The sequence below is a fragment of the Lathyrus oleraceus genome, chromosome 6 (assembly GCF_024323335.1).
Source record: "Lathyrus oleraceus cultivar Zhongwan6 chromosome 6, CAAS_Psat_ZW6_1.0, whole genome shotgun sequence".
In the NCBI taxonomy this organism is placed as follows: domain Eukaryota; kingdom Viridiplantae; phylum Streptophyta; class Magnoliopsida; order Fabales; family Fabaceae; genus Lathyrus; species Lathyrus oleraceus.
The window spans coordinates 330698346-330724833 of record NC_066584.1 but is presented as its reverse complement, the minus strand read 5'-3'; positions in this window follow the sequence as shown (position 1 = coordinate 330724833).

The following is a 26488-nucleotide window of genomic DNA, read 5'->3' as shown; positions in this document are numbered from 1 at the left end:
GCATCACAATAACCAGAAAGCCTATACTCTGATGTTTTCTCATACATCAGGCCCAGGTTAGGAGTTCCTTTCAGATACTTAAGAATTCTCTTAACAGCTGTTAAATGAGATTCTCTAGGATCTGATTGGAATCTGGCACAAAAACAGACGCTAAAGAGAATATCAGGACGAGTAGCAGTCAGATAGAGAAGAGAGCCTATCATACCTCGATAGAGCTTCTGACAAACCTTGTTGCTTACCTCTTCCTTTTCCAGAATGCAAGTTGGGTGCATAGGAGTTTTTGCAGAGTTGCATTCAGACATATCAAACTTCTTCAGAACGTCTTTAATGTACTTGCTTTGATGAATGTATGTGACTTCTGGAGTTTGATTAATTTGAATTCCCAGAAAGAACTTTAGTTCTTGCATTAAACTCATTTCAAATTCTGCCTGCATTAACTTAGAAAATTCTTGGCAAACAGAGATATTAGCAGAACCAAAAATAATGTCATCAACATAAATCTGGCATATCATGAGATCATTTTTATGGTTTTTACAGAAGAGTGTAGAATCAACTTTCCCTCTGATAAAATTTTGTTCCAGAAGAAAATTGCTTAGACGTTCATACCAAGCTCTGGGGGCTTGTTTTAGTCCATATAAAGATTTTTTAAGTTTGAAAACATGTTCTGGAAAGTTTGAATTTTCAAAACCTGGAGGTTGATTTACATACACTTCTTCTGAAATATAACCATTTAGAAATGCACTCTTGACATCCATTTGGTATAATTTGATAGAGTGATTAATAGCAAAAGATACAAGAAGACGAATAGATTCTAACCTCGCGACTGGAGCAAAAGTTTCATTATAATCAATACCTTCTTGTTGACTATAACCTTGAGCTACCAGTCGAGCTTTGTTTCTGACAACTTCTCCTTTCTCGTTCAGCTTGTTTCTGAAAACCCATCTGGTTCCAATGACATGAGTGCCTCTGGGTTTAGGAACGAGATCCCAGACATCATTCTTGGAGAATTGATCTAACTCTTCTTGCATAGCTGCCACCCAATCGTTATCTTGAAGAGCTTCATCACAGGACGTAGGCTCAATCAGAGACACTAATCCCAGAGGAATATCTTCAGAAGTTCTGAAGGTAGATCTGGTTCTAACAGGTTCATCTTTGTTTCCCAAAATCAAATCTTCAGATACGTTAATACGACTTTTAACTTTCCTTGGAATTTCTGGAGATTTAATTTCTTCAGAGTCTGGAGTGACAGTTGCTTCTGGAGTTTTCTCAGATTCTACCAGAGTGATCTCTAAATCTGCAAACTTTTCAACTAGCTTTGACTTTTCAGGGTCAAGCTTATCATCAAATCTAACATGAATTGATTCCTCCACAATTTTGGTTTCTGTGTTGTATACTCTGTAGCCTTTAGAGCGTTCTGAGTATCCTAACATAATACCTTTCTGTGCTTTGGAATCAAACTTGTTCAGATGTTCTTTAGTATTTAATATAAAACAAATGCATCCAAAAGGATGAAAATATGAAATGTTGGGTTTTCTTCCCTTACACAGTTCATAGGGAGTCTTTTCCAGAATAGGTCTAATAGAGATTCTATTCTGAATATAACACGCTGTATTTACAGCTTCTGCCCAAAAGTGCTTTGCTACATTTGTTTCATTGATCATGGTTCTGGCCATTTCTTGGAGTGTCCTATTCTTCCTCTCTACAACTCCATTTTGTTGTGGAGTTCTAGGGCAGGAGAAATCATGGGATATTCCATTAGAATCAAATAATTCTTCAAAATCTTTATTTTCAAATTCTCCACCATGATCACTTCTGACTCTAACAATTTTAGAGTCAAATTCTTTTTGCACTTTAGAACAGAAACTGGTGAATACAGAGTGAGACTCACTCTTGTGCTTTAGAAATTTTACCCATGTCCAGCGACTGTAATCATCAACGATTACTAGTCCATACTTCTTTCCATTGACTGATGCTGTTTTCACAGGACCAAATAAGTCAATGTGAAGAAGCTCCAGAGGCTTAGAGGTAGAAACAACATTTTTCATTTTAAAAGATGTTTTTGAAAACTTTCCTTTCTGGCAAGCTTCACACAGAGCATCTGAAGAAAACTTCAGTTTAGGCAGGCCTCTGACTAACTCAAGTTTAGTTAGCTGAGAGATTTTTCTCATGCTAATGTGGCCTAAGCGTCTATGCCATACCCATTGCTCTTCGTGAACTGACATTAAACATTTAACATTTTGATCTTTTAAATCAGAAAGATTTATTTTATAAATGTTGTTTTTCCTCTTGCCTGTGAAAAGGACAGAGCCATCGTTCTGACTAATGGCTTTACACGTTTTTTGATTAAAGATTACATCATAACCGTTATCACTTAATTGACTTATGGATAACAAGTTATGCATTAATCCTTCTACATAAAGAACATCAGATATAGAGGGAAGAGTACCATTACCAATAGTTCCGGAGCCTCTGATCCTTCCTTTCTGATCTCCTCCGAAGCCTACAAATCCAGCGTCTTTAAGTTCCAGGCTTTGGAACATAGACTTTCTTCCCGTCATATGTCGCGAGCATCCAGAGTCCAGGTACCATGATTGGTGTCTGAACTTTGCTGCATAGGATATCTGCAACATAGATGATCTTATCTTTCGGTACCCAGAATCTCTTGGGTCCTTTCAGATTAGTTTTCCCAGAGTTTCTTACAACTTTGGGTCTTCTAGCATTCTTAAATTTTTGTTCTTGTGTGTGTGTGTAATGATATGAAAACGGAGATTTAAGCTGGTTACTGGTAGAGGTTTTATTTTCCTCAGAATCATACCCAATTCCCCTTTTATTATTCTGACTTACTCCATAAATCATGGATGCCATAATACTCCTATCTATCCCATTCTTCAGAAATTGTTGAAAGGCTTCTTCATATTTATAAATAATTTCATTTGAAGTTTGTGGTGCTTGAGACAACGTTTCTTCTAATTCTAAGCTTTTTGTTTTAGCTCCATCTCTTTCTATCGTTAGAGATCTGATAGTATCATCTCGTGCTAGAATTGTTGTCTCAAGTCTACTACATACTTCAGATTTTGCTTTAAGAAGGCCTTTAATGTCTTTAACTTTTTGTTTTAATTTCTGAAGAGAGGTAAGAGTTTCTGATAAACATGATTCTAAGTCAGATCTAGAAAGTTCAGAAAATACCTCTTCAGATTCTTCATCTGAGCTGCTGGATGTGGTAGCCATAAGAGCTACGTTGGCCTGTTCATCAGAGTCAGATTCTGATGATTCGGATTCACTATCGTCCCAGGTGGCCATTAATCCCTTCTTTGTTCTGAAGGTATTTTTCTTGAAGCTTTCTTTCTTAGAGTTATCTCTCTTCAGCTTGGGGCATTCATTTCTGTAATGACCTGTTTCTTTACATTCAAAACAGGTAATATCTTTGTTAGGTTTACCTTTTGAAGTTGACTCTGATCGATCCCCTCTGGGTCTTGATCTTCTGAAGTTGTTGTTGTTCCTCCTTTTCCAGAGTTGCTTAACTCTTCTGGTTAGTAGGGACAGTTCTTCTTCATCATCAGAGTCTTCAGATTCAGAGTCATCAGTGTCTGCAGTTTCTGCTTGAAGGGCTTTGGTTCTGTCTGACTTCCGTCTTTCAGGTCTGGACTTCAGCGCCACTGACTTGTTCCTTTTCTGAGGCTCATCCTCCTCTAGTTCTATCTCATGGCTTCTGAGAGAACTAACAAGTTCTTCAAGGCTGATATTGTTCAGATCCTTTGATAACTTCAGAGCAGTAACCATTGGTCTCCATTTCTTTGGCAGACTTCTGACAATCTTCTTAACATGATCTGCAGTCGTGTATCCTTTGTCTAGCACTTTAAGACCTGCAATAAGAGTTTGGAATCTGGAAAACATAGCTTCTATAGCTTCGTCATCTTCCATCTTGAAGGCTTCATATTTCTGGATCAGCGCCAGAGCCTTCGTCTCCTTGACTTGGGAGTTTCCTTCATGGGTCATCTTCAGAGAGTCAAGTATATCTTTAGCCGTCTCTCTGTTGGTGATCTTTTCGTATTCGTTGTATGATATAGCATTTAGAAGTATTGTTCTGGCCTTGTGGTGATTTTTGAAATCACGTTTCTGATCTTCTGACATTTTGCTTCTGGGAACTTCAGCTCCATTTGAGACTGGAGGTTTGTATCCATCTGTGACAATGTCCCAGAGGTCAGCATCATAACCCAGAAAGAAACTTTCGATTCTGTCTTTCCAGTAATCAAATTTTTCTCCATCAAAAACAGGAGGTTTAGCATTGTAAGAATCTCTTTCATTTGAGTGAGCCATTTGTTTTTCTCGCACTGGATCTCTCTACACGGTTAAGTGTTTGATTTGAAAATCAATAACAGAGCCGGAGCTCTGATACCAATTGAAGGTGAGAAAAACAAGAAAGGGGGGGTTTGAATTGTTTGAAAAATAAGCGCTTTTCCAAAATGAAAATCACACAATGATTTTATACTGGTTCGCTTATAACACAAAGCTACTCCAGTCCACCCGGCCAAGGTGATTTCGCCTTCAACAAGGACTTAATCCACTAATCTTGAAAGATTACAAACAACCCCTAAGAGAGAAGAAAATCTCTTAGTCCTCTCAAGTCTACAGACTACAAAGAGTCACTTGAGGAAATCAAACAAATAAAAGATACAAGATATGTAATCTAGAGTGCTTCTAAGAAAGCAAGTATTACAAACTTAAGAACAGATTTTTCACTTAATAAGCAAAAGCTTAGTGAAATTCTTTGAGAGCAAAGATGATTTTCTTGAGCGTGAAATAATTCAGTATAGTTTTGGCTAGTTGATTTCTTTTTACTGAAAGTTGATTTCTTCTCTATTTATATAGGAGTTGAAGTAGTGTTGAAATAGAGTTGAAGTAGAGTTAAATCTGCTGGATAATGAGATGTAATTACGTCATTCCATAAATAGCTTCTGCAGGAGACTTTTTCTTTTAGAAGTGACTACTTACCACAAGTAGTATCTTCTCTCTTGGAAGAGGAGATTAACGTCTCTTTCTAATTGAGGAAATCCATTTGCAGAACTTTAACTTGGCTTAAACGTTACTTCATCATGATTAACAAATCTGATTAGAGTCTTCATGTATCTGGAGAATCTTGGCATCTGGCTTCTGATGTTATTTCTAGAGAGTTCAGATAGCGCTGATAAATTTCAGAGTTTACAGAAGGCATTTGTTCAGAGTCAAAGCTTCTAGACTTTACTTCATGTTCAGATGCTTCTGATACTTTGCAGTTTTGTCCAGAGTCAGAGCTTCTTGAAACGAGATTCCACTTTAGATGCTTCTGATACTTGATAATTTGTATCTGATCTTGTTGTGCATCTGATGACATCATCAGATTTATTTCTTCTATCTTTAGAACTCTGCACACTTAGAAACTTTTCGTTAGGGTGCCATTTTTGGTTTCATCCTTTGTTATCATCAAAATCAAGGAATCTGTTGTAGAACAATTTTTGTTCTTACAAATAGCCCAAAAGAGATAATCCAACCTAAGCGGAATAACTCCACCCGGCAAGACTCTCTCAAATGAACCTCGTCCGGCTGTGGTGACATGTCTCCGCATCATGTCGTACAACATGTGAAGAGACATGAGACCACGCTAATCCTAGGTGTGTACTCAGGCCTGGGTATTGGGCCTCACTCAGAACACCCACCCCAAAACAGAGGAACCACCTGCACAGAGGACGGCAACATGATAGTATGATGCATGCAAATATATACACAGTCAGAATAATAAATGCAATAAATAGAACACAAGCAACCTAAACTATCCTAGAACGCTAGGAGAGACTCGCTTAGGGAAGATGGACCAGCACAGGTCAACATCTATCCATTTCCCCAGCAGAGTCGCCAGCTGTCGCATCCGCGAAAAACAACCGGCGGGCTGAAACAAAAACAACACAGAGCCGCCACCGCGCGTTATTTATCCCAAAGAGGGAAAGGAAACGCTCAGAGTAAACCTGGAAAAAGCAAGGTCTCGCGACCAAAGAGAAAGGGTACGGGAGTCGGTTACGCAAGGGGAAGGTATTAGCACCCCTCACGTCCGTCGTACTCGACGGGATCCACGCTCTAAAGAAAGAAAAGGTTGCTAAACAAACATCACACACACACTCACCGAAGACAACACAGGTGGGGTAAAAGAGGAGAGGGCTCGCTAGGACATCGCATCATATGCCTACGTATCTCGTCTGGAACGAGAATCAGAGCTGCCGTAGTTCGGCTCACGCACGCCAAACAACACAAACACAAAATCAGGCAAACATGGAACCCGAATGCCAATCGCTGGACTTACATCGGCTTCCGAACCAAACAAACACAATCAGGATACGGACAGCCAATCGCTGGGCTTACATCCATATCCTGACACACAAGAAGATTAACAAGCAAACGCACACAAAAAGAAAAAAAGTGCCCGGAGAGACCTCGCACGGTCTCCTGCCTACATACCTCGTCTGGAACGAGGATCAGGGCGATGTAGTTCCCCTGAAAGGGAAAGAAATTCTAGCCAGAAACCAAGGGGAGACACACTACCAGGGAGCTGTACTCGAGCCTAGTGTTATCATGCATCATTGCCCTATGTTGTGGTTTCTACCTATTTGCACAACAACAAGCTAATCCTAACCAGGAAGAACAAGCATGCAAGCATCAACCAAAATAAAACAAACATTTCACATAGCACACACTATATCCATTCAAGTGAGGCGCAAACAAGGGTGGACTGCCGAGGCAAGTCAACTGTACAGGGGTGGTGTCCGCTCTTAACCCTGACATTGAGAGTCAGGGTGAAGCAGATGAAAGGTGAGTGAAGATTAGACTTCACAGCTCTTATCCCTGATCAGGGAGAGCTTCAGACAAAGGAGCGTGGGTCCAGAATGGAGGGACCCTTCTACGCTCAAGACTCTGACTCGATTGTGCAACAGCACAAGATCTTGGGTTTGTGTCCCAATGCATCAACACAGTGGTGTGAGCAGAGGGACGACTCAACAGAATAGCGGGGGATAGATTGCATATCCCTTGGGTTCCGCCAATTGCCTCATAGAGGTCTTTACCTGCTTGGCACAAAAGTAAACAATCACAAACATCGCCTCTTAAGGAGGACTTCAGACAGTTGCCTGGCTAAATAACAAGTCAGGTCTTCCAGACTACATGAAGACAAGAGAGTCTACCTCAACTGGTTTATACAACCAAGCAGCAGCAAGCAAGTTCTTAAAGAACTGTAAGCAACTAAATGTACCTGAAATCAATCAAGTATCATCAGTACTCAGACAAACCAACAGTAAACAGCAAATGTTAATCTGTACAGTCAAACACAAGTTAATGCACACAAGTGCAAGCCATGAGCCCAAGCTCAAGCATCAAACCCTACAAAACAAAGCCAATGTTAGTTTACAACATCAAACAAAACTCAATTTAATCAGCTTGCAATTTTCTCCTTAAGCCTTTTGCATTTCAACCTGAAAATCCAAACCAACCATGAGAAACAAGACCACTAGGCCAAGCCTAGGGTCCAAAGGAGATAAAAAATCCTAAACAGCAAGTGAAAATTATCCAAAATCACATTCAAACAAATTAGAAGCAAATGCAATTGGTCCCATGCTCATATCAATCACCATTATCATTTCATGCACAATTTATCACAAACTAGGTCATTTGCAACACCAAAAGTCCAAACAGAAAGATCTCAATCAAATCCATATCAAAACAATTCAATTAATTCCACAAAAATTCACACCTAAACAGGACACATTAAATGAATATCATGTCAAATTTCAGCTCAATTGGACAAAAGGAAGTAGGTCAATGAAAATCAAGAAGTCCAGACACATTTATACAAGCCAAAACAAGGCATCCAAACAAGCATTAACTTCCATAAATCATAAAACAGGGACAACAATTAAGAAATGAATGGGATCAAAACCACAATGTCATATAATGTGTCTACAATCCCCATGTCAAATTTCATCTTCATCCAATACACCATGAGAATTTCACAAACAAAATACAATCATGTGTCACACAATGTCACAAAATGAGCCAACAAAAGAGAAAATCACAATCAATTAGAAAATGTCATCCAAAATTCCAGAAACAATCTCATGTGATCTCAACATTCATATGATCATGCACACAAAATTTCAGCTCAATTCAACATCCCTAAGCATCTTAAATAAAATCATGAAGTTGACCTAGCTTGGTGTGACACAAATTGTCACACCTCTAATCAAAAAAATCATAACTCATCAACCATGTATCCAAAATTTACAAACTCTACATGAAAATCACCATCAACATGTCCAGAACAAGCACAAAAAATTTCATTCATTTATTTGAAGGCATCAACATTTCATGAAGGATATGGCATGGCACACACAAATGTGACACATACAATCCAACCCTAAGCATTTTAATTTTCTACACATGCAAAAATTCCACAAAAATCATGATCAAATTCTACACATCATCAGGAGTATCATGAAAAAAATCTCACCAAAATTGGATAAGTTTTGAGGTCTCTATGATTTTTACAAGTTCATGGCATCAAATGAAATAAAACAAGAAAAAGAAAAGGAAAAAATATAATTAATTAAATCAGGAATGGCAAACTTGTAATATTAACGCACTTGATCAAAACGACGGCGTTTCAAATACATTACATGGCGCTCTCTGAATGGCTGGTTCGCGCGCCAAACACATTTTCAAACTCAGGCCAGGCAATTTTGGATCTAACACACTATTTCATCGTGTTCTTCCACAGACAACAACAACAAATTCTAGAAAATGAAGAACGACGAATCTTAACCAAAATGCACAAACTTATAGTCAAAAGAACCGTCTCTCAACAAGGAACATGAACATGTAACTGATTTAACCTAAATCTCAACATAGCGACGGGATCGAACGATTCAAGTTTGGACATCAAACATTCAACTCACGATTTCTCATTCAATAGTTAACCAATTCGAAAACTAATCATATCATGTTAATCTACGTTCAAAGCTCTTTAAAATGCATCTAATAATTTAAGCAAAGGAGAGTTTCGAATTTTGCACCTTATGATGAAGCAGTGATGAATCTGGATGTTTTCCTCGAGCAAAAGCCAAAAACAGATAATGATTATGGACAAGAAAGTCGAATGCAACTCGTACTTTAGCTCAAGAATGCTTCAATTGGAAGAACTAGCCAAATGCCATTGTTGTGCAAGCTTGCAACAGTTGAGATTCTTGGAGATCTTGGCCACGATTTGTCAAAACAGTTGTGGATTAAGGCTTGTAGAAGATGAACCAAAGAGAAATCGTGCCAATTGATGAAGAATTGATGAAGATTGATCAAAAATGCTTGATGAGATTTTGAGAGTTTTGAGAAAATGGAGGGAAAGTTTGTTATGGATCTTGAGAATTGTGATTGTGATTAGCATTTTCTGTTACAGTTAACCATTTATACCTCACACTAATCCATCTCTTAATCTCAATTATCCAAAATTTGGAAGATTAGTGTAATTGCATTTTTAGGTGCTATGTCAAAAATGACCTTGCCAAATATTGCAATGTGACAGCTCATGACAGTTCACACAACTTCTAAATGGTATTTGGAGTGTGTTGGAATGGTTCTCATGTTCAAATTCCAAGTATTGCTCAAAATCACATATTCACACCAAAAATGCACTTAAGTCCACTTGAAATTTGACTTTTTGCATTGACCATTTTTGATGAATTTGGACCATACACCATGAAAGTACATGTGAAATGGGGTTTGCTCATAAAAAGATCACCCATTTTGGACATTCCATGTGAAAGTTATGCCACTTTGATTATAGGCATTTTTGGAAAATGAATGGACCATAACTTGTCAACCATACATGGGAATTTCAAGTTCTTGGACTTTTTGGAAAGGTGAGATCAAGATCTACAACTTTCATGTTGGACAAATTTTCACTTGAAGCTTTTTTGGACATGTAATTTTGTAGTGAAAAACTTTCCATTTTTGGAAACTTCCATTACAAGTCACTTTCTATTTTTGAAAATTTTTGTCCTGACTTTATTTTATTCATTCTTGAGCTTTGACATGTCAAATGAAACTTGTTTCAACATGAATGAAGTGTATCCAACTCTCTCCCACCTCCAAATCCATAAAATCAAGCACAGTTGACCACAGTTGACTTTTTCACTGATAGATGAATTTGGCAATGCACTGATCAATCTGAGCCCCAATCTTCTGATGAAATGGCTCAAGGATGAAACCCTAGCCTCCATAAGCTCAATAAAACCATATGATGATCCCCATATCCTTTGTAGACCCCATCTCCTTGCTATGCCCTGATTGGCCCAATGCAACTGATTAGGGTTGACCAGTGGTCAAAACCCTAATCCCAAGGTATCTGATCAATCTCTTGAATCTTCTGGTAATACCAAAACCATGATGATGATGATGTATCATTCCACCCAAGATCAAGACCAATCTCTTTGAGAAACCCTAATTTGGACCACAACCCTCAGACAGTTAATGATCCAGTCCAATGAAACCCTAACTTGCACCATGACCTCTTCATCTTCTGATCAAGACTTAGGAGGATGCCTTACACAATGTAACCACATGATATGCAATATGCAATGCCTAATGACCTAAAAATGATATGCAATATGTTAAGACAATCCCAAGAGAGGAGGGCAAATTTTGAGGTGTTACACAATGACAGCAGCTTTATCTGGTTGGTGGCCAGCTTTGGATGCTTCTTCCGATGTCATGACAATGTCAGGAACATGCTTGCCCTGGAACAGTTTGTAGCTGAAGGCCAATGGACTCTCTCTTCTTTTCACAAAGTCATTGTCTGTCAGGATGTGTGGGAATTGATTCAGCACAATACCACATATGAGAGATGGAAAGGCTATAGGTCCCTTCACACTGAAACTCCCAGCATGTTTCATGGTCTGATCAAAGATGTAGGTGCCATAGTCCACCTTTGCCTTGGTTCCAATAGCATAGATGAACTTTCCCAACATCACAGACACAGTTGACTTGTGATTTGTGGGTACCCAGTTGGCTGCTCCAACTTTGTGTAACATGGCATACTTCACACTGAGTTGGCTGGCCACCAGCTTCCCTTTGAGAGGCCATTTCCGGACTTGCTTTGCTGTGATGACTTGACATATTCTGTTGTCAGTCACTTCAAGCTCTGGTTGCACTTCATCTGCTCTTCCCAAGTACAAATTGATTACTGAGGGGGAAAAGGTCACACACTTGCCACGCACATAGACCTTTCTAAATTCTCTGGACTTCCCATCAGCACACTTCTCAGACAGATTGACAATGAACTCCTTCACCAAGGTCTCATAGCACTTGGGGAGTTGAGTCACAGTTCTCATCAGCCCTGCCTCTTTAATGAGGTCCACAATCTCCTTGCACTCCAAGGCGTTCTGAGCCAGTTCCCTCTCCAAGGCCAGCCTCTTGTGGTAGACATACTTCCACCTGTTCACACTAGAGGCAAAGTGGAAGGACACATTGTCTATAGGTACCTCTGGAACACTAGTAGCCAACTTGCTAGAGGTTAGCTTCTTCCTGGACACGGATGTTGTGACATCACAGGGAACATCCGAGTCAGACTCCACCACAACAGCCTTGGTCTTCAGTTTCTTGGGCACCTCTTTGCTCCAAGATTTTGCAGGTCCATGACCTTTCCTTTTGCGTGCACTTTCTGTGACTGTTTGCTTGGGAGAGGGTGTCTCATCAACTTCCTTGGTTGGGGACTTTTGCACCACTGTCTTTTTCTCTCTCCTAGTCCTGACCCTCTTGGCTATGCTAGGGATGACTGAGGCCAACAGTTCATTATCAGAGAACTCTTCCAGGTTGACTGTGTCAGCTCTAGGGTTGGCTTCAACAGCTTGAGTGACATTGACCTTCTCACCTCTCACTTTGCTCACATGTTTATCATTCTTAGGACCCTCTTCAGGTAGTCCAGACACATTCTCTATTAACACAACTGCGGTTTCACGACATGCACCATCATCGGGTATGATAGTGCTCAAGGGAACGGAAACCCCAGGAACATTCTGATCACCAGACAGAATCTTTGTGACAATAGAGGCAATGGCATTATGCACATACCTCGATCCTTCCTTGGAAGGTTTGTCCAGAGCGATAGCTGAGGAGTTTCTGGAGACCGTTTCTTTTGGTCTTCTTGCATGGGAAGACGTTGCAGCGTTGACACCAACTTCCTCCCGGTTAGGGTTGCCAGACTCCGTGCTGTGTGAACCAGACACGGTAGTGTAGGAGGTGGTATCGGATTGGTGTGCCATGCTGAATATCTCAGAGGGAAGTTGAACCGTTTCTTTGGAAGAAGGTTTGCACGAATGAGGGTTTAAGCAACGGAATGTGAAGCGCTTGATGCAAGAGTAAGGTCTATTAGTTTTTGACCACTCAGAGCGCACTATTAGTTGTTTAATAATTTGACTTACTAAACAATAGCTACTTAACTTCATTAGTTGCTATAAGTTATCAGACGTACACATTCCCTCTTTGCCCTTACTATTGTCAAACTGAGTAACGTACAATGTCATGACATTCCGGGTGACATTGTACTTAGTCTGCATTAGGTTCCTCCATACTAGGGTTGACCACCTGCTACCAGACGCTAGGTAATTAGTTTCTGCAGACGACAATAGCACACACCTCTGTTTATCCCTTGCTGTCATATCATTTGAATGATGACCAATAGGTGCCAATGACTTATAACTTTCAATCAGACATTTTCCACAGTCTGTCCTTTTATCTAAAGACAGATATGGGACTCCTCTCATAGTTCCCTTGGAAGTGCTCTTCTTCATTCCTTTTACATGAAGTTGATCAAGTCTTCCATGTCCCAGCTTCTCTTCCTGATCTCCCTTGGTTAAGGGGCACTTGGGAAAGTAGAGAGAGTCTTTAGATTTCCATATATAGCAATTATCTTTGGATCTGTCTCCTCTCATCACTTCCTGATTGCAACTATTCAACACCACACATCCTCCCTTAGCAAATTCCACTTTGCATCCTTGGTCACATAGCTGGCTTATGCTTATGAGATTTACAGTCAGTCCTTTTACTAACAAAACATCACTCAGTTTTGGAGCTTCAAGACAGTCCAGCTTACCAACACCCTTGACTTCTCCTTTAGTTCCATCACCAAATGTCACAAACTTGGTGGTAGGAGGTTGTAGATTCACCACTAGGTTGCTCATCCCAGTCATATGCCTTGAGCAGCCACTATCAAGGTACCAGTCTTGTCTGATAGGTGCCCCTGGAGATGTGTGAGCAAGGTTAGCAACACATTGTTGATTCTCAGGAGAGGAATGAAGCTTAGATGCCTACTTCTTAGGATAGACCAGGAGTGTCTGCTTAGCCGCCCATGTTTGTTTCTTAATGGGGACATTATGCTTAGACACCTTCTTCTTAGGCCTACCTTGCGAGGTCTGGTTTGGGTAACCATGCAGCCTATAGCAGAAGGGTTTTATGTGACCAAATCTACCACAGTAATGACATCTCCATCTCTTAAATTTCTTCTTTTGATGATTGCTCATTCTGGTTCTCCGATGTTGAGACATTGGATGTGACTTCTGCTTGAATTTCTGAACTTCAGCCTTAGATGTTTTGAGTTCAGATGAAGAATTCTTAGTGAATCCTAAACCAGACATGGATCCTGACTTCTGTCTCACCTTTAGGATTTCTTCCAAGGTGTCAGATCCTTTATTCAACATCTTGAAGGATTTGGTCAATTGGTCTAGCTTAGAAGTTAGCAAAGAAATCTCACCTTTCAGACCCTCTATGACTTTCAGCTGCTCCTGTTTCTCAGCTTCTAGCTCTTTGATGAGTTTCTTCTGCTTTTCTCCTTGGATACATACTTCTGCACTTTTAACACATAGTTCTTTATATGAGGCAGCAAGTTCATCCAAGGTGAGCTCATCTCCACTTGAGTCATCCTCTGAGGCACAGACACTGGTCAGAGCTATGACATGTTTAGCAGATTCTCCTTCAGATTCACTCTCAGTGTCTTCTTCTGACCAGGTGGCAGATAGCCCTTTCCTTTGCATATTGAGAAAGGTAGGGCATTCAGCCTTAATATGACCATATCCTTCACATCCATGGCACTGGATTCCCTTGCCTTGGTTAAACTTTTCTTCAGAAGTTGATCTTTTCTTTATGTCAGACGGAATGTTCTTGACATTAGGTCTACCCTGTTGATCAACTTTCTTTATGAACTTGTTGAACTGTCTTCCAAGCATGGCTATGGCTTTAGAGATGCTTCCATTTTCTCCATTGTTTCCTTCTTCTGACTTCTCTTCAGTGTTAGATACGAATGCTATGCTTTTGTTCTTCCTGTCAGCATCCTCACATAAGCCCATTTCAAAGGTTTGGAGGGAACCAATGAGCTCATCTACCTTCATCTTGCAAATATCTTGAGCCTCTTCTATGGTTGTGACCTTCATAGCAAATCTCTTAGGCAAGGACCTGAGAATCTTTCTTACAAGTTTCTCTTCAGCCATTTTCTCACCTAGTCCACCAGAGGTGTTTGCAATTTCAAGGATATTCATGTGAATGTCATGAATAGTCTCATCCTCTTTCATCCTCAGATTTTCAAACTTGGTGGTCAGCATCTGAAGTTTGGACATCTTCATCTTGGAAGTACCTTCATGAGTTACCTTGAGGGTATCCCAAACTTCCTTAGCTAGTTCACAGTGGTGCACCATCCTGAAGATGTTCTTACTGATTCCATTGAACAATGCATTCAAGGCCTTGGAATTTCCAAGAGCTAATGCCTCTTGCTCCTTGTCCCACTCTTCTTCAGGAATATGCACACTGACTCCATCTTCACCTGTCTTCGTTGGATGCTCCCATCCTTTGTTGACAGCTCTCCAGACTTTGCTATCTAGAGACCTTAAGAAGGCTATCATACGAGGCTTCCAGTCATCATAATTAGATCCATCCAACATGGGTGGTCTATTTGAGTGTCCTATATCCTTGTCCATGGTACTAGAAAGTAACTTCCCTAGATCTCACCCAGAAATTCACAGGCAGGGTGTCTGCTCTGATACCAATTGAAATTCTAGTTATCAGACTTTAGATGTCACACAGGTTGTTATGACATCCAATTCTGCACAGACAAGAATTATGCAGAACTTAAAAGTAAGTGCAGTAAATAACACAAGTAATTGTTTACCCAGTTCAGTCCAACATGACCTACATCTGGGGGCTACCAAGCCAGGGAGGAAATCCACTATCAGTAGTATTAATTCAAAGCTAAACTCACTCGTTTACAACTTGTCACTTAATCCCTACCCAATGCAATTTCAATCTTACTCTAAGATCAGAGTTCCTACTCACTCCCCCTCAATCACCTCAGTGATTACTACCTTTAATCAATATTAAAGACAACTTTGAAGTCACACTTCAAACAACTCTTGATTGTGTTTAACAGCTTTAATCAAGATACACAGCACTCACGCTTAAAAGCTTTGAGCGACACAACACTTACAACTCAATGAACACCCTATTCCAAAGCAATCATCAACGTGATAAAGGCTTGGCTTACAAGATGTGTCTAATACAAGACTCACAAAAATACAGCAGTGAAGTATGATGGACACACTAAATCTTCACGCCTCAAAAACCCCAAAATTGAATGAAGGAACGACTTCCTTTTATATTGCAGTACCTGGGCTTTTGCACTTGTATTCTCCTAAATTTAAGGTCACGCGAGTTCCCATAAATTCAACATCTAGGTTACCAACAAAAAGGCTATTTGTTAGGTTCATTAAATGTAGCTTGGTTGTTGATTTCCTGGATTTTCTCTAAGCTGTTGAATCCCTGAAGAATAGCCTGAGAAAAAGCTGAAACAGAAAACTGAACAACCTACAATATAACATATGTTGTCAGGAATGAATGTCACGACATTCAGCTTGACATCAAGGATCATATGCTGAGTCTGTTTTTCCAGAAAACAGACTGTACAATTTTGCTGACCTGTATATGACCAAAATGACCATACTACAGTAACAGCTTACATTAATAGATGTCAAAGTATCCAATTTGACATTTACACATCTGGCCTTAAGTCAGTTCTGTTATCCTCTTGAAGAACAGACTAAGTAACATGCTGAAGTATAGCAGAACACCACTCTGTCTACTGTTCAGTATATGATGAATGTCATAACATCCAGTTTGACATTCAGGCAGTAGGCCTTATGCCAGGTCTGGTCTTTCCTTGATAACCTAAATACTAAGTTCTAACAGAACACCAGCTGTTCTATTCCTTAGTATCTGCTGATAGGTATAAATGTCACAGCATCCAGTTTGACATTCAATAAATCCTGTATTAGCTAATCCTGCAGTAACTACTCAAGTGTGTCATGACATCGGTCAAGACATCAGAGTACAGTTAGATATTCTAACCTACAATGCAGTCACACATACACACCATGTCATGACATCAGTCAAGACATTAGAATCCAGCTAGTGTTTTACCATATAATGCAGCCAATCAAGCACCTACACTGATGAGAAGAGAACTAATTGTTAGCAGGAAAGGGATGCTAAGTAAATGCTCAGTGTGTGGTAAATTTGGCCATAAAAAAGCCTCATGCCCAACTGCACCAAGACAACCCGCACAATCCCAAACACAACCATCCCAACTTGAACAATCCCAACCTGCACAATCCCAAACACAACCATACCAATCTGCATAATCCCAAACACAACCAACTCAATCAACACAATCCCAAACTCAACCAACTCCAAGACTTCAAACTATACTATCACCAAGAAGAGCCCAACATACAAATTCACAATCCCAACCACAAGAATTCAAACCAGGCTATCACTAAGAAGAACCCAAACTCAATCAACACAATCCCAAGCACAACCAACAACAAGAATTCAAACAAAGTTATCACTAAGAAGAAACCAAAACAAAGTTGCATAAGGCAAAACACAACCAACCCCTACACTCAAAACAAGGGTATCACCAAGAAGAGGCACTGCAACATTTCATGGACCAACCGCTACACTCCAAACAAGGGTATCACCAAGAAGAGGCACTGCAACATTTCAGGGACCAACAATAGCTTTTCAGCCACCAAGAAGGACCGCACCTAAGCTTCCTATAAAGAGAAAAAACCATTAGAATGTTATTTGTTATATTTTGCTAAACTATGATCATGTATTTTGGACGGTGTTTATGTTTTTAGTGTTGGTTCTAAGTGTTGGCAGCAATTTTGGTAAAACAAAGAGTGTTCACAAGATGTTATGTGTGATGTCTTAACATAAGATATCCTATGTACCTACTGGAGTTTAAATGGAAAACATAATTATGCAGGATTGTTTCAGAATGTCATAATGTCATGGCATCTGATAATATGTACTTGCTGGAGTTTAAATGGAAAACATAATTATGCAGGAGTGTTTCAGGAAGTCATACACAATGTCATGGCATCTGATATGTATGTACCTGCTGGAAATTATAAAAGGAATTATGGAATCATGCAGGATTGTTCCAGGATGTCAGACCCGATGTCATGACATCCTGCACACAGAACATTCAGTGTGAATGTCTGGTGTTTTGTGATTGCACAATTAATGGCAATCTATGTATGATTGAAGATCTGATTTGCAGGCGCATTCAATCATGGATTACAACCTAATTTACTTATTTTCCAAGGATATCTAACCAGCTGTTATGAAAAGATTTAATTGGAAAATAGATTTAGGGTTTTCAAGATGTCCAAGCCCAGCTGAAAGCTTCTATAAAAAGGGACTTGGAAAACCTGTTTTAACACACAACCAATATTGAGCAAAATATTGAGAAAGAGCTAGGGTTTGTGTCTTATTTAGTCGTGAGACTTGTAAGCCATTCAAGTCATCCATTGATGATTGAATTGGTCTGATTTGTGGTTGTAATTTGTCACTCTAAAGCTGCTAAGCAAGAGTGTGTGTCTACTTGATCAAAGCTGTGAAGCAAGATCAAATGTGTGTCTTCTTGATCAAAGCTGTTAAGAAAGATCAAGTATGTGTCTTCTTGATTGAAACTGTGAAGTAAAATCAAGAGTGTGTTATTGAAAAGTGTTTTCTTTTCTCAAGTGATTGTTGTTTAAAATCACAGGTGTGATTGTAGGGAAGTGAGTGGGTTCTCATCTCTAAGAGTGCTTAGGTAGAAATTGCACGGGTAGAGATTAGGTGAGTAAGACTGTAACTTGTTGAAGTGTACGGAGAGTCTTTGAACTGATTCTATTATAGTGAATTTCCTTCCTGGCTTGGTAGCCCCCAGATGTAGGTGAGTTGGACCGAACTGGGTTAACAATTGCTTGTGTCTCTTGCATTACTATTCTCTATCTTTATCCTGTTTACATTACTCAAATATTAGTGTCGTGACATTACCTTCGACATCTCATATCTGATACCAGAATTTCATTTAGGATGTTATGTGGCTGACTTAGAAATATGTATTTTGAATGATGATTATGTGTTTTGGATGTCTAGTATGTATTTTGGATGAATACTTTATGTATTTTGTTTGGTTTAATGAAAGATATTAAGGCCTTATCACTATTTTGGTTAATATTCCTTTTATGTTTAGTCATGGAATGTTATGATATTTTGTCCAATTTTCAGGTCCATTATCTCTTTTAGTGTAACACATATGGGTACAAACTATGTCCTTACAACAACATAAAATGTGACAGTAAACTAAGTTGTTAAGCACATGTCAATTAAGTCTCTTAAAGTGTAAACAATATGTCCTTTAACTCTTCTTTAGTGTAACAAATATGGGCACAAACTATGTCCTTACCGCAACATAAAATTTGACATAATCTAACAACATCAAATTTGGCATAAAATAAACATCATCGTTAAAGAAAATCATTAGAACATCACATTAACAACTTGTCTTACAACACTAACATTATCATAAACCATAATCACCACTTATTGATCAACATACACATCAACATTACAAATATCATAACTAAAAACATTATGACAAAAATTAGCATCTTCAACACGTTCTTCATCATCTCTTTTGTGTAGTAGTCATCTTCATGGATCTTCATCATCTTCTTCAACATGTTGATTTTTGCGTCATTTTCATCGCATTTTGAACATCTCCTTTGTGTGTTGATTTCTATTTTTCCATTACCATTGCACTCTTTTTCAACCCACTCAAAAAAGTTGCAGCCACAGTTTGAACCTTCACTCTGTTAACATATAACAGTTAGCATTATCAAATAAGACATAAAAGACGATATCAATAAATGTACCACAAAGTTTCTGCATCCCCAAAATAGCTTCCCAAAGTTTTATCATATCTTCATCATTGTTCGTATCACTGTCTTTGCTCCACAAGCACACATTGATTCGATTTTCCCATGACTTGTGCTCGAAATGCAGGAATTATAGTTCGGACTATGTGAATTTGACAAATTTGTACCGTATGAAGCCATTTTGGGAGAAAGGAGAAAAAGAACTCGATAACGTTAAAGCCACATACGCACCGTTAATGACAGTTGTGCATCTTTTGAACGAAATCATTAGAAAAGACTCTTGGTGTATATGTTATGTAATTTAAAGGATTAACTTGTAGCAAAAAAACTTAAAGGACCGACTTGTTACAATTAAATATTCTAAAGGACCTCTGGTGTGATTTTGCAATTAATAAATTGTATTATGATCAATTGTTATAAAAATTAATTATATATGAATTATTTGATTGAATTTTGTGTCTGAATGCATTGAACCATTCAGTTAAACCCAATGAGAGGTCCCTGCTCTCAGTCATTTAGTTATTTAAGCATTATCTCATTAGACGATTAAAATACTCTAAAAACCTAGACGATAATGAAGATAGTAATCCTCCCCTATTCACTCTCTTCGAAAGCAATCTCATGAATTCTAAAAGATATTTCGTTCACAATTATCTTTTATTATAATATGATATAATTTATATCTAATTATTATCAATTTTATATATTTTATATATTTGAAATCCTTCCTAATTTAGTTTATTTTAACTTATTTTTATCCAAAAAAAATTCTTGTGCTTTGTAAAGTGGTATTTGGTTTCAAATAATACATTTTTATTAAATAATATCAAGTTCTAATAATAGAAACATACTTTTGTTATAAGTATCTTTTTATATAAAACTTACAAAAAAAACAAAAGTACTATAAAAACTAAACAAACTTTATGTGGGAGGGTCCTACTGAACAGACATCATTAACGAGGGGGTGCCAACCCATATAAAATATGATTGAATAGTTGTCAAGTCATCTCTCCATGAATGCAAGGGGGGTTCCACTTACAAAAACTGTTCCGAACCTCCATTTGGTTTCCTATCATGTCTTTTGTGTTCGCACTGTTGGCATTTTGGAGTTAGAGTAATATATTGAGAAAAACCAAGTGGTGTTAAAAAAGACTATTGCACAAATACTTAATAATCAACTAAATTTCTAAATTTCATTTTTATTCTATGTTAAAGAAATCACAAGTAAAAATACTGTCTTGGAAATTGTAGATTTAATTTCTTATAAATTTCACTTTTATCCCAACATAAATCTTCTATTTTAAAAATCATTAACATGTAGTTTTAGACATATCTTAGGTTTTTTTACCGAGATAATCCACTTTTTCGAAAAAAATTCCCAAAATACCCCACTTTTCAAGAAAATCCCCAAAATACCCCACTTTTAGGAGGAGGCGCCAATTGGATTGGCGACCCCTCTTTAAAATTGCAAGGAGGATCCAATTGGATTGGCTAGGGCACCTGCCCTAGCCAATCCAATTGGCGCCTATGTGTTATTTTTAAGAGGAGGCGTCAATTCAATTGGCGACTCCCTTAAAAAAGCCTCAACTGAAAACACCTCCAACATGAAAGTTGTAGATCTTTTCAAGACAATGAATTTGGATATAAATTTTGCATCATTTGGATTTTTTATGAGAAAGTTATGGGCAGTTGAAGTTGGACTGCTGAGTTTTTGAACTATTATCTGACCTATAATGTCTTGCATTATTTCATGTGTTTCTTTTAGAGTTATGAAATTTTGTCCAACATAACAACTGAAGTAGACATCTTAAATTTTGCAATGCACTTGGTCCCACCTCAAAATAATTAAAAATGAGTGAGTTAGGTCCCTGCGAACTTGACCCAAAATTAGGGTTTTTGTCAAAATGACCTATAATGTCTTGCATTATTTCATGTGTTTCTTTTAGAGTTATGAAATTTTGTCCAACATAACAACTGAATTAGACATCTTAAATTTTGCAATGCACTTGGTCCCACCTCAAAATAATTAAAAATGAGTGAGTTAGGTCCCTGCGAACTTGACCCAAAATTAGGGTTTCTGTCAAAATGACCTATAATGTTTTGAAATGAATGATGAGCTTCCAAGTTTCAAATGGATTTTTGATGAACATGAAAGTTGTTCATATGGCGACTCTTCTTAAAACTTGAATGGAGGCACCAATTGGATTGGCTAGGGCAGATGCCCTAGCCAATCCAATTGGCGCCTATGTGTAGGTTTTAAGAGGAGTCGCCAACTCAATTGGCGAGTCCCTCATAAAATGCCTTTTTTGTCTTATAAATAGATGCGTTGTGTGACCTATTGTTTCACAACTCATATAATCATTTGGCTATCATGTTTGGTGTTCGTCGTCGATACGGTAAGGTGATTTATGCGAGAGACAAAGCTCAATTGGTGATGCTGTTTTGGAACATCACCACGTTAGATCAACTGAAGAGGGAGTTGGTTCGATGGTTAGACGGGAAAATACCAGAAGGGGAAAAAATCAGAAGTATTGAGAGACTTGACAGTATCTTTGGTTGGGTGCGAATGAAGACTGATAAGGATGCTAGGGAAATGATGTTCGGTCGAGACGACATTAATTTGATTGTTGTAATCAGTTAGAATTATTTATGTTTTCAGATGTTTTGTACTGATGTTAGTTATGAAACTCGTTGTAACAAGAACTTAATGATATATAATGATTGATTGTTACAGAAATACAATGTTACTAAAAGCTTAAGATCTAGAAAAAATGTAAAAAAAAAGCTTAAGATCTAAATAAAATGTTACAAAAATCTTAAGATCTAGATGATGCTCCTTGATTGGGACAATTGTTTTTGTTGTGTCCTGGTTGACGACAGATACTACATAATCTTATCATTTTATCTGTGGAATCCATCTCTGTTCTGATACGTGTGTTGTTTGGCCTTCCTTTCTTCTTTCTACGCATTTGTTCATTGTGCCAAACAATATCTCCTTCATATGGAGGCCAGTAATCCTCCATTGGTAGTACTGAAAAGCTTTGACTATATACATTCATGATGGTGTTGGCCTTGTACACATCAGATAAATGGGTGTAAGCGTCTTGACGAGTATAAGCGCATGCTGCAATGACATGGGAGCAAGGTATGCGGAAGGCCTGAAATTTTCCACAATCGCACCAACTTCTGTGTAGTCTAACAGCGTAGGCTAAATTTGGTCTCCCCTCGTTGTTGCCCATTGTTTCCTGGACGCTGAAATTTTGTCTATGACGGTCAAACACTGTTACAGCGTGTGTCGTAGCTTTGATGCTCTCCTCTTTCATGACCTTCATGCAACATTCACTGAATACTTGTCCGGACATTAACACTGCACTCCATCTTTCACCTCTGGTTGCGAACATAGAAGCCAACCTATAATAGGTTGATCTTACCAAGGCGGTTATTGGCAGATTTCGAATCCCTTTGAAAACCCCGTTCATGCATTCCACAATGTTTGTTGTCATGTGGCCCCATCGACAACCACCGTCAAATGCTCTTGTCCACTGCTCTACTGGGATGTTATTTATCCATCTCCCCGCGTCTTCATTAGACAGTCGAATCTCATCACGATAATATTGAAATGACGGTTGAGTTAAAGCATACCCAGCATTCACCACCTTCTTGCGAAGATTCTTATCTTTTATAGCACGCATGAAGTTTTGTGCAATGTGTCTGATACAGGAGACATGTGTAGAAGGAGGATCATGCCATCCGTTGTCATGGTTGTTGTAGGCACTTTCAATGGCAGCATGTCTATCTGAAATCAAACATAGATTGGCTTGTGGAGCGACATGCGTTCTGAGATGTCGAAGAAAGAAACCCCATCCACCAGCTGTTTCACCTTCAACAAGAGCAAAGGCAATGGGAAATACATTGTTGTTACCGTCTTGTGCAACTGCCATGAGCAAAGTACCCTTGTATTTTCCGTATAACCAGGTGCCATCAATTTGCAGGAGAGGTTTGCAGAAAGCGAAACCTTTGATGCACAGGTCAAATGCCCAAAAGAGACGGTGAAATATTCTATTACCTGTAGCGCAGGTTCCGTCTGGCATCATTGCTGGCACTGTCTCCAGAATTGCCACAGTTCCTGGGACATAAGTTTTTAGTGCCCATAAAAACCGTGGTAATTCCTTGAATGAATCCTCCCAGTTACCGAAAACCTGTTCAACAGCCTTTGTCCTCGCAATCCATGCTTTCTTGTAAGATGGAGTATAATTATATGTTGTTCGGATATGGGATATAATTATACTCACCTTCACTGATGGGTCTTTATTTACCAATGGCAGAATGTCTTGACATATCAAGGTTGTGCTCAGTTTACGGTGATCTTGTTCAACGTTAGTTGCAACGCAACTGTGTGGTGGGTCTATTGAAGCGATCTCCCAAGAGTCATTTTTCTTCTTGTAAGATGCAGCCAAACGAAACTTACAAAGCATGTTACAACATTCAATAACATACCTTCTAGAATCAGTGTGTTTCACTGTAAAGTCAGCAAAGTTGTTCATGTGGAATTTTTTGATTTCCAAGACACATTCTTCTTTGGTACGAAACTTGTCTCCCACCTTTAATTCGCCTACTGGTCTCGGATACGGATTATAGAAGACACTGTCGGACGTTTCATCGTCGTGAAGAGCCATATTTGTCATATGTTGAGGAGGATTGTAGGCATGACTAGGAGGTATTGGTGGTGGTTGAGCCTCATCGTCACCGTCGTTGTTCAGGATGTGATCAACCTGTATCTCAGTCTCCTCTTCTTCTTCATCAACAACGTCGACTTCTACTTCTGCTTCTGGGTTGAGTTCATCTGACCATTGTGCATCATCTGCAGCATCTTCACCAGCTGCATCCTGATCGGTTAGTTGAGACTGTTGAGACGGTATACATGGTTGTAGAGTAATGTACAACTCGATAAAATTCATGCATGAATGTTCATGACTAAGAAACATGTTTTGAACATCTTCATCGTCTCGTATCTTAAGGGGGAAAAACTTGCATTGACCATTCTCAAAAAATATAGGATTTTGATATGTCATCTTTGACACAATACCTGATCCTATAAAGGATTGTATTCTTTTTTTCAAATGCAAAAAGGTTGCATTTCTCTTCATCGTGACTCTAATGGTATCAGTGTTTCTAAAACAAAAACCATGAAGCTCAGACTCAAAGGTTTCACCGTTGCAGTGAACGTTGACACTGTATAATGATGAAGATGACATTTTGGAGATGAAAACTATTTTGCAAGTGCAGATGAATGTGAGAGAAGTGTCTTGGATGTTGATAGTAAGACACTTAAATAGATGGTATCAGTATCTCACATGCTAGCTAGTTCTGAGATGATGTGTCGGACATTGAAGCTACTCTGAGATAATGTGTCAAGCATGCAAGTCAGTTCTGAGATGAGGTGTCTGTCATGCAAGACAGTGTGAGTTGATGTGTCAAGCATGCTAGCTAGTCAAGACAGAAGTGAGTCTTCAGCATGCAGGATACTAGAGAGCCACGTGACTGAGATGATGTGTCAATCTGCAAGACAGTGTGAGTTGATGTGTCAAGCAGGCAAGCTATCAAGAAGTGACTCTTCAGTATGCAGGAGACAAGATAGCCATGTGCCGGACATGTAAGACAGTTCTGAGATGATGTGTCAGTCAGGCAAGACAGTGTGAGTTGATGTGTCAGACAGGCAACCTATCAAGAAGTGAGTCTTCAGCATTGCAGGATACTAGAGAGCCACGTGTCAGAGATGATGTGTCAGTCAGGCAAGATAGTGTGAGTTGATGTGTCAGACAGGCAAGCTATCAAGAAGTTAGTCATCAGCATGCAGGAGACAAGACAACCACGTGTCGGACACCTAAGATGGTCAGACATGATGTGTCAACCAGGCAAGGCATTAAGAAGTTAGTCATCAACATGCAGGAGACAAGACAGACACGTGTCGGACACCTAAGATGGTCAGAGATGATGTGTCAATCATGCAAGCCATCCATAAGTGAGTTGTTTAGCATGCAGGAGACAACAGTGCCACGTGTCAGACATGCAGAAGGTGGCGCCAATTGGTTTGGCGCCTACACTTAAGGCTTGCACATGGTCGCCAATTTGAATGGCGCCCCCATGGAGTCAGTCCTCGAAACCAAGCATTCAGAACTAGCCTTGCATGCATGTACCCTATGGTGTCGCCAATTTGAATGGCGCCCCCTCTTTATTATTGCACATGGTCGCCAAATGAGGTGGAGACACCATGCAAACACAATTTTTTATGCTCTCCTCCATTTGCCTATAAATTCATCCACTCCTTCAACAAATCTTCCACACCAACATTCTCACTACTTCATCTACATTACTTCTTTTAAAATTTCATCTTCAACAAAATCTTCCAATTTCATCTACACCAACTCCCCAACAATATGTCTTTACTCACAATGGGCGAAGCACACAGAGGAACAGTTGCAAACATCGCAACATACGTAAGTTTTTTCTTATACTAATTTTTTATGTTTCATCTCCACCAACCCCATTTTATTTTGAAATACCAACTTAGTCAAGTGTTATATTATTTCTATTATAGGATGTATCAAGGTTTCGAACTCGAGTCCACGAATTTGTCCCAATGGACCCGATGATTCAACCTTATGTTGAACTTGCCGGTTTTGGTCACATTAGCAAGATTATGTCTTGGTCTATAGATAACAAGTTCATTCTAGCCTTATGCGAAAGATGGAGGCCAGAGACACACACATTTTGGTTTCCAACCGGTGAGTGTACCGTGACGTTAGAAGACGTCTACATGCTTTTAGGACTACGAATTGAAGGCAAAGCTGTTAATGGTAAGACCAACTATGCAAATTCAATTTGCATGGAGCTTTTAAACACTGATTTGTTAGATGATAATGCTAGAGGTCAAGGTATACTACTCTCACGCCTAAAGTCATATTATAATAGTTTTTATTTAGATGAGCATTCTACCGAAGATGCTCGAATCATCAAAACTAGGTGTTACATTATGTTGTTACTAGGATCCTTTTTATTTCCCGAAGGTAGTGGTTCTAGCATGCATATTATGTACTTACCTTTACTTAGACATATAGATAGAATAGGTAGTTATAGTTGGGGATCCGCATGTCTAGCCTATCTTTATA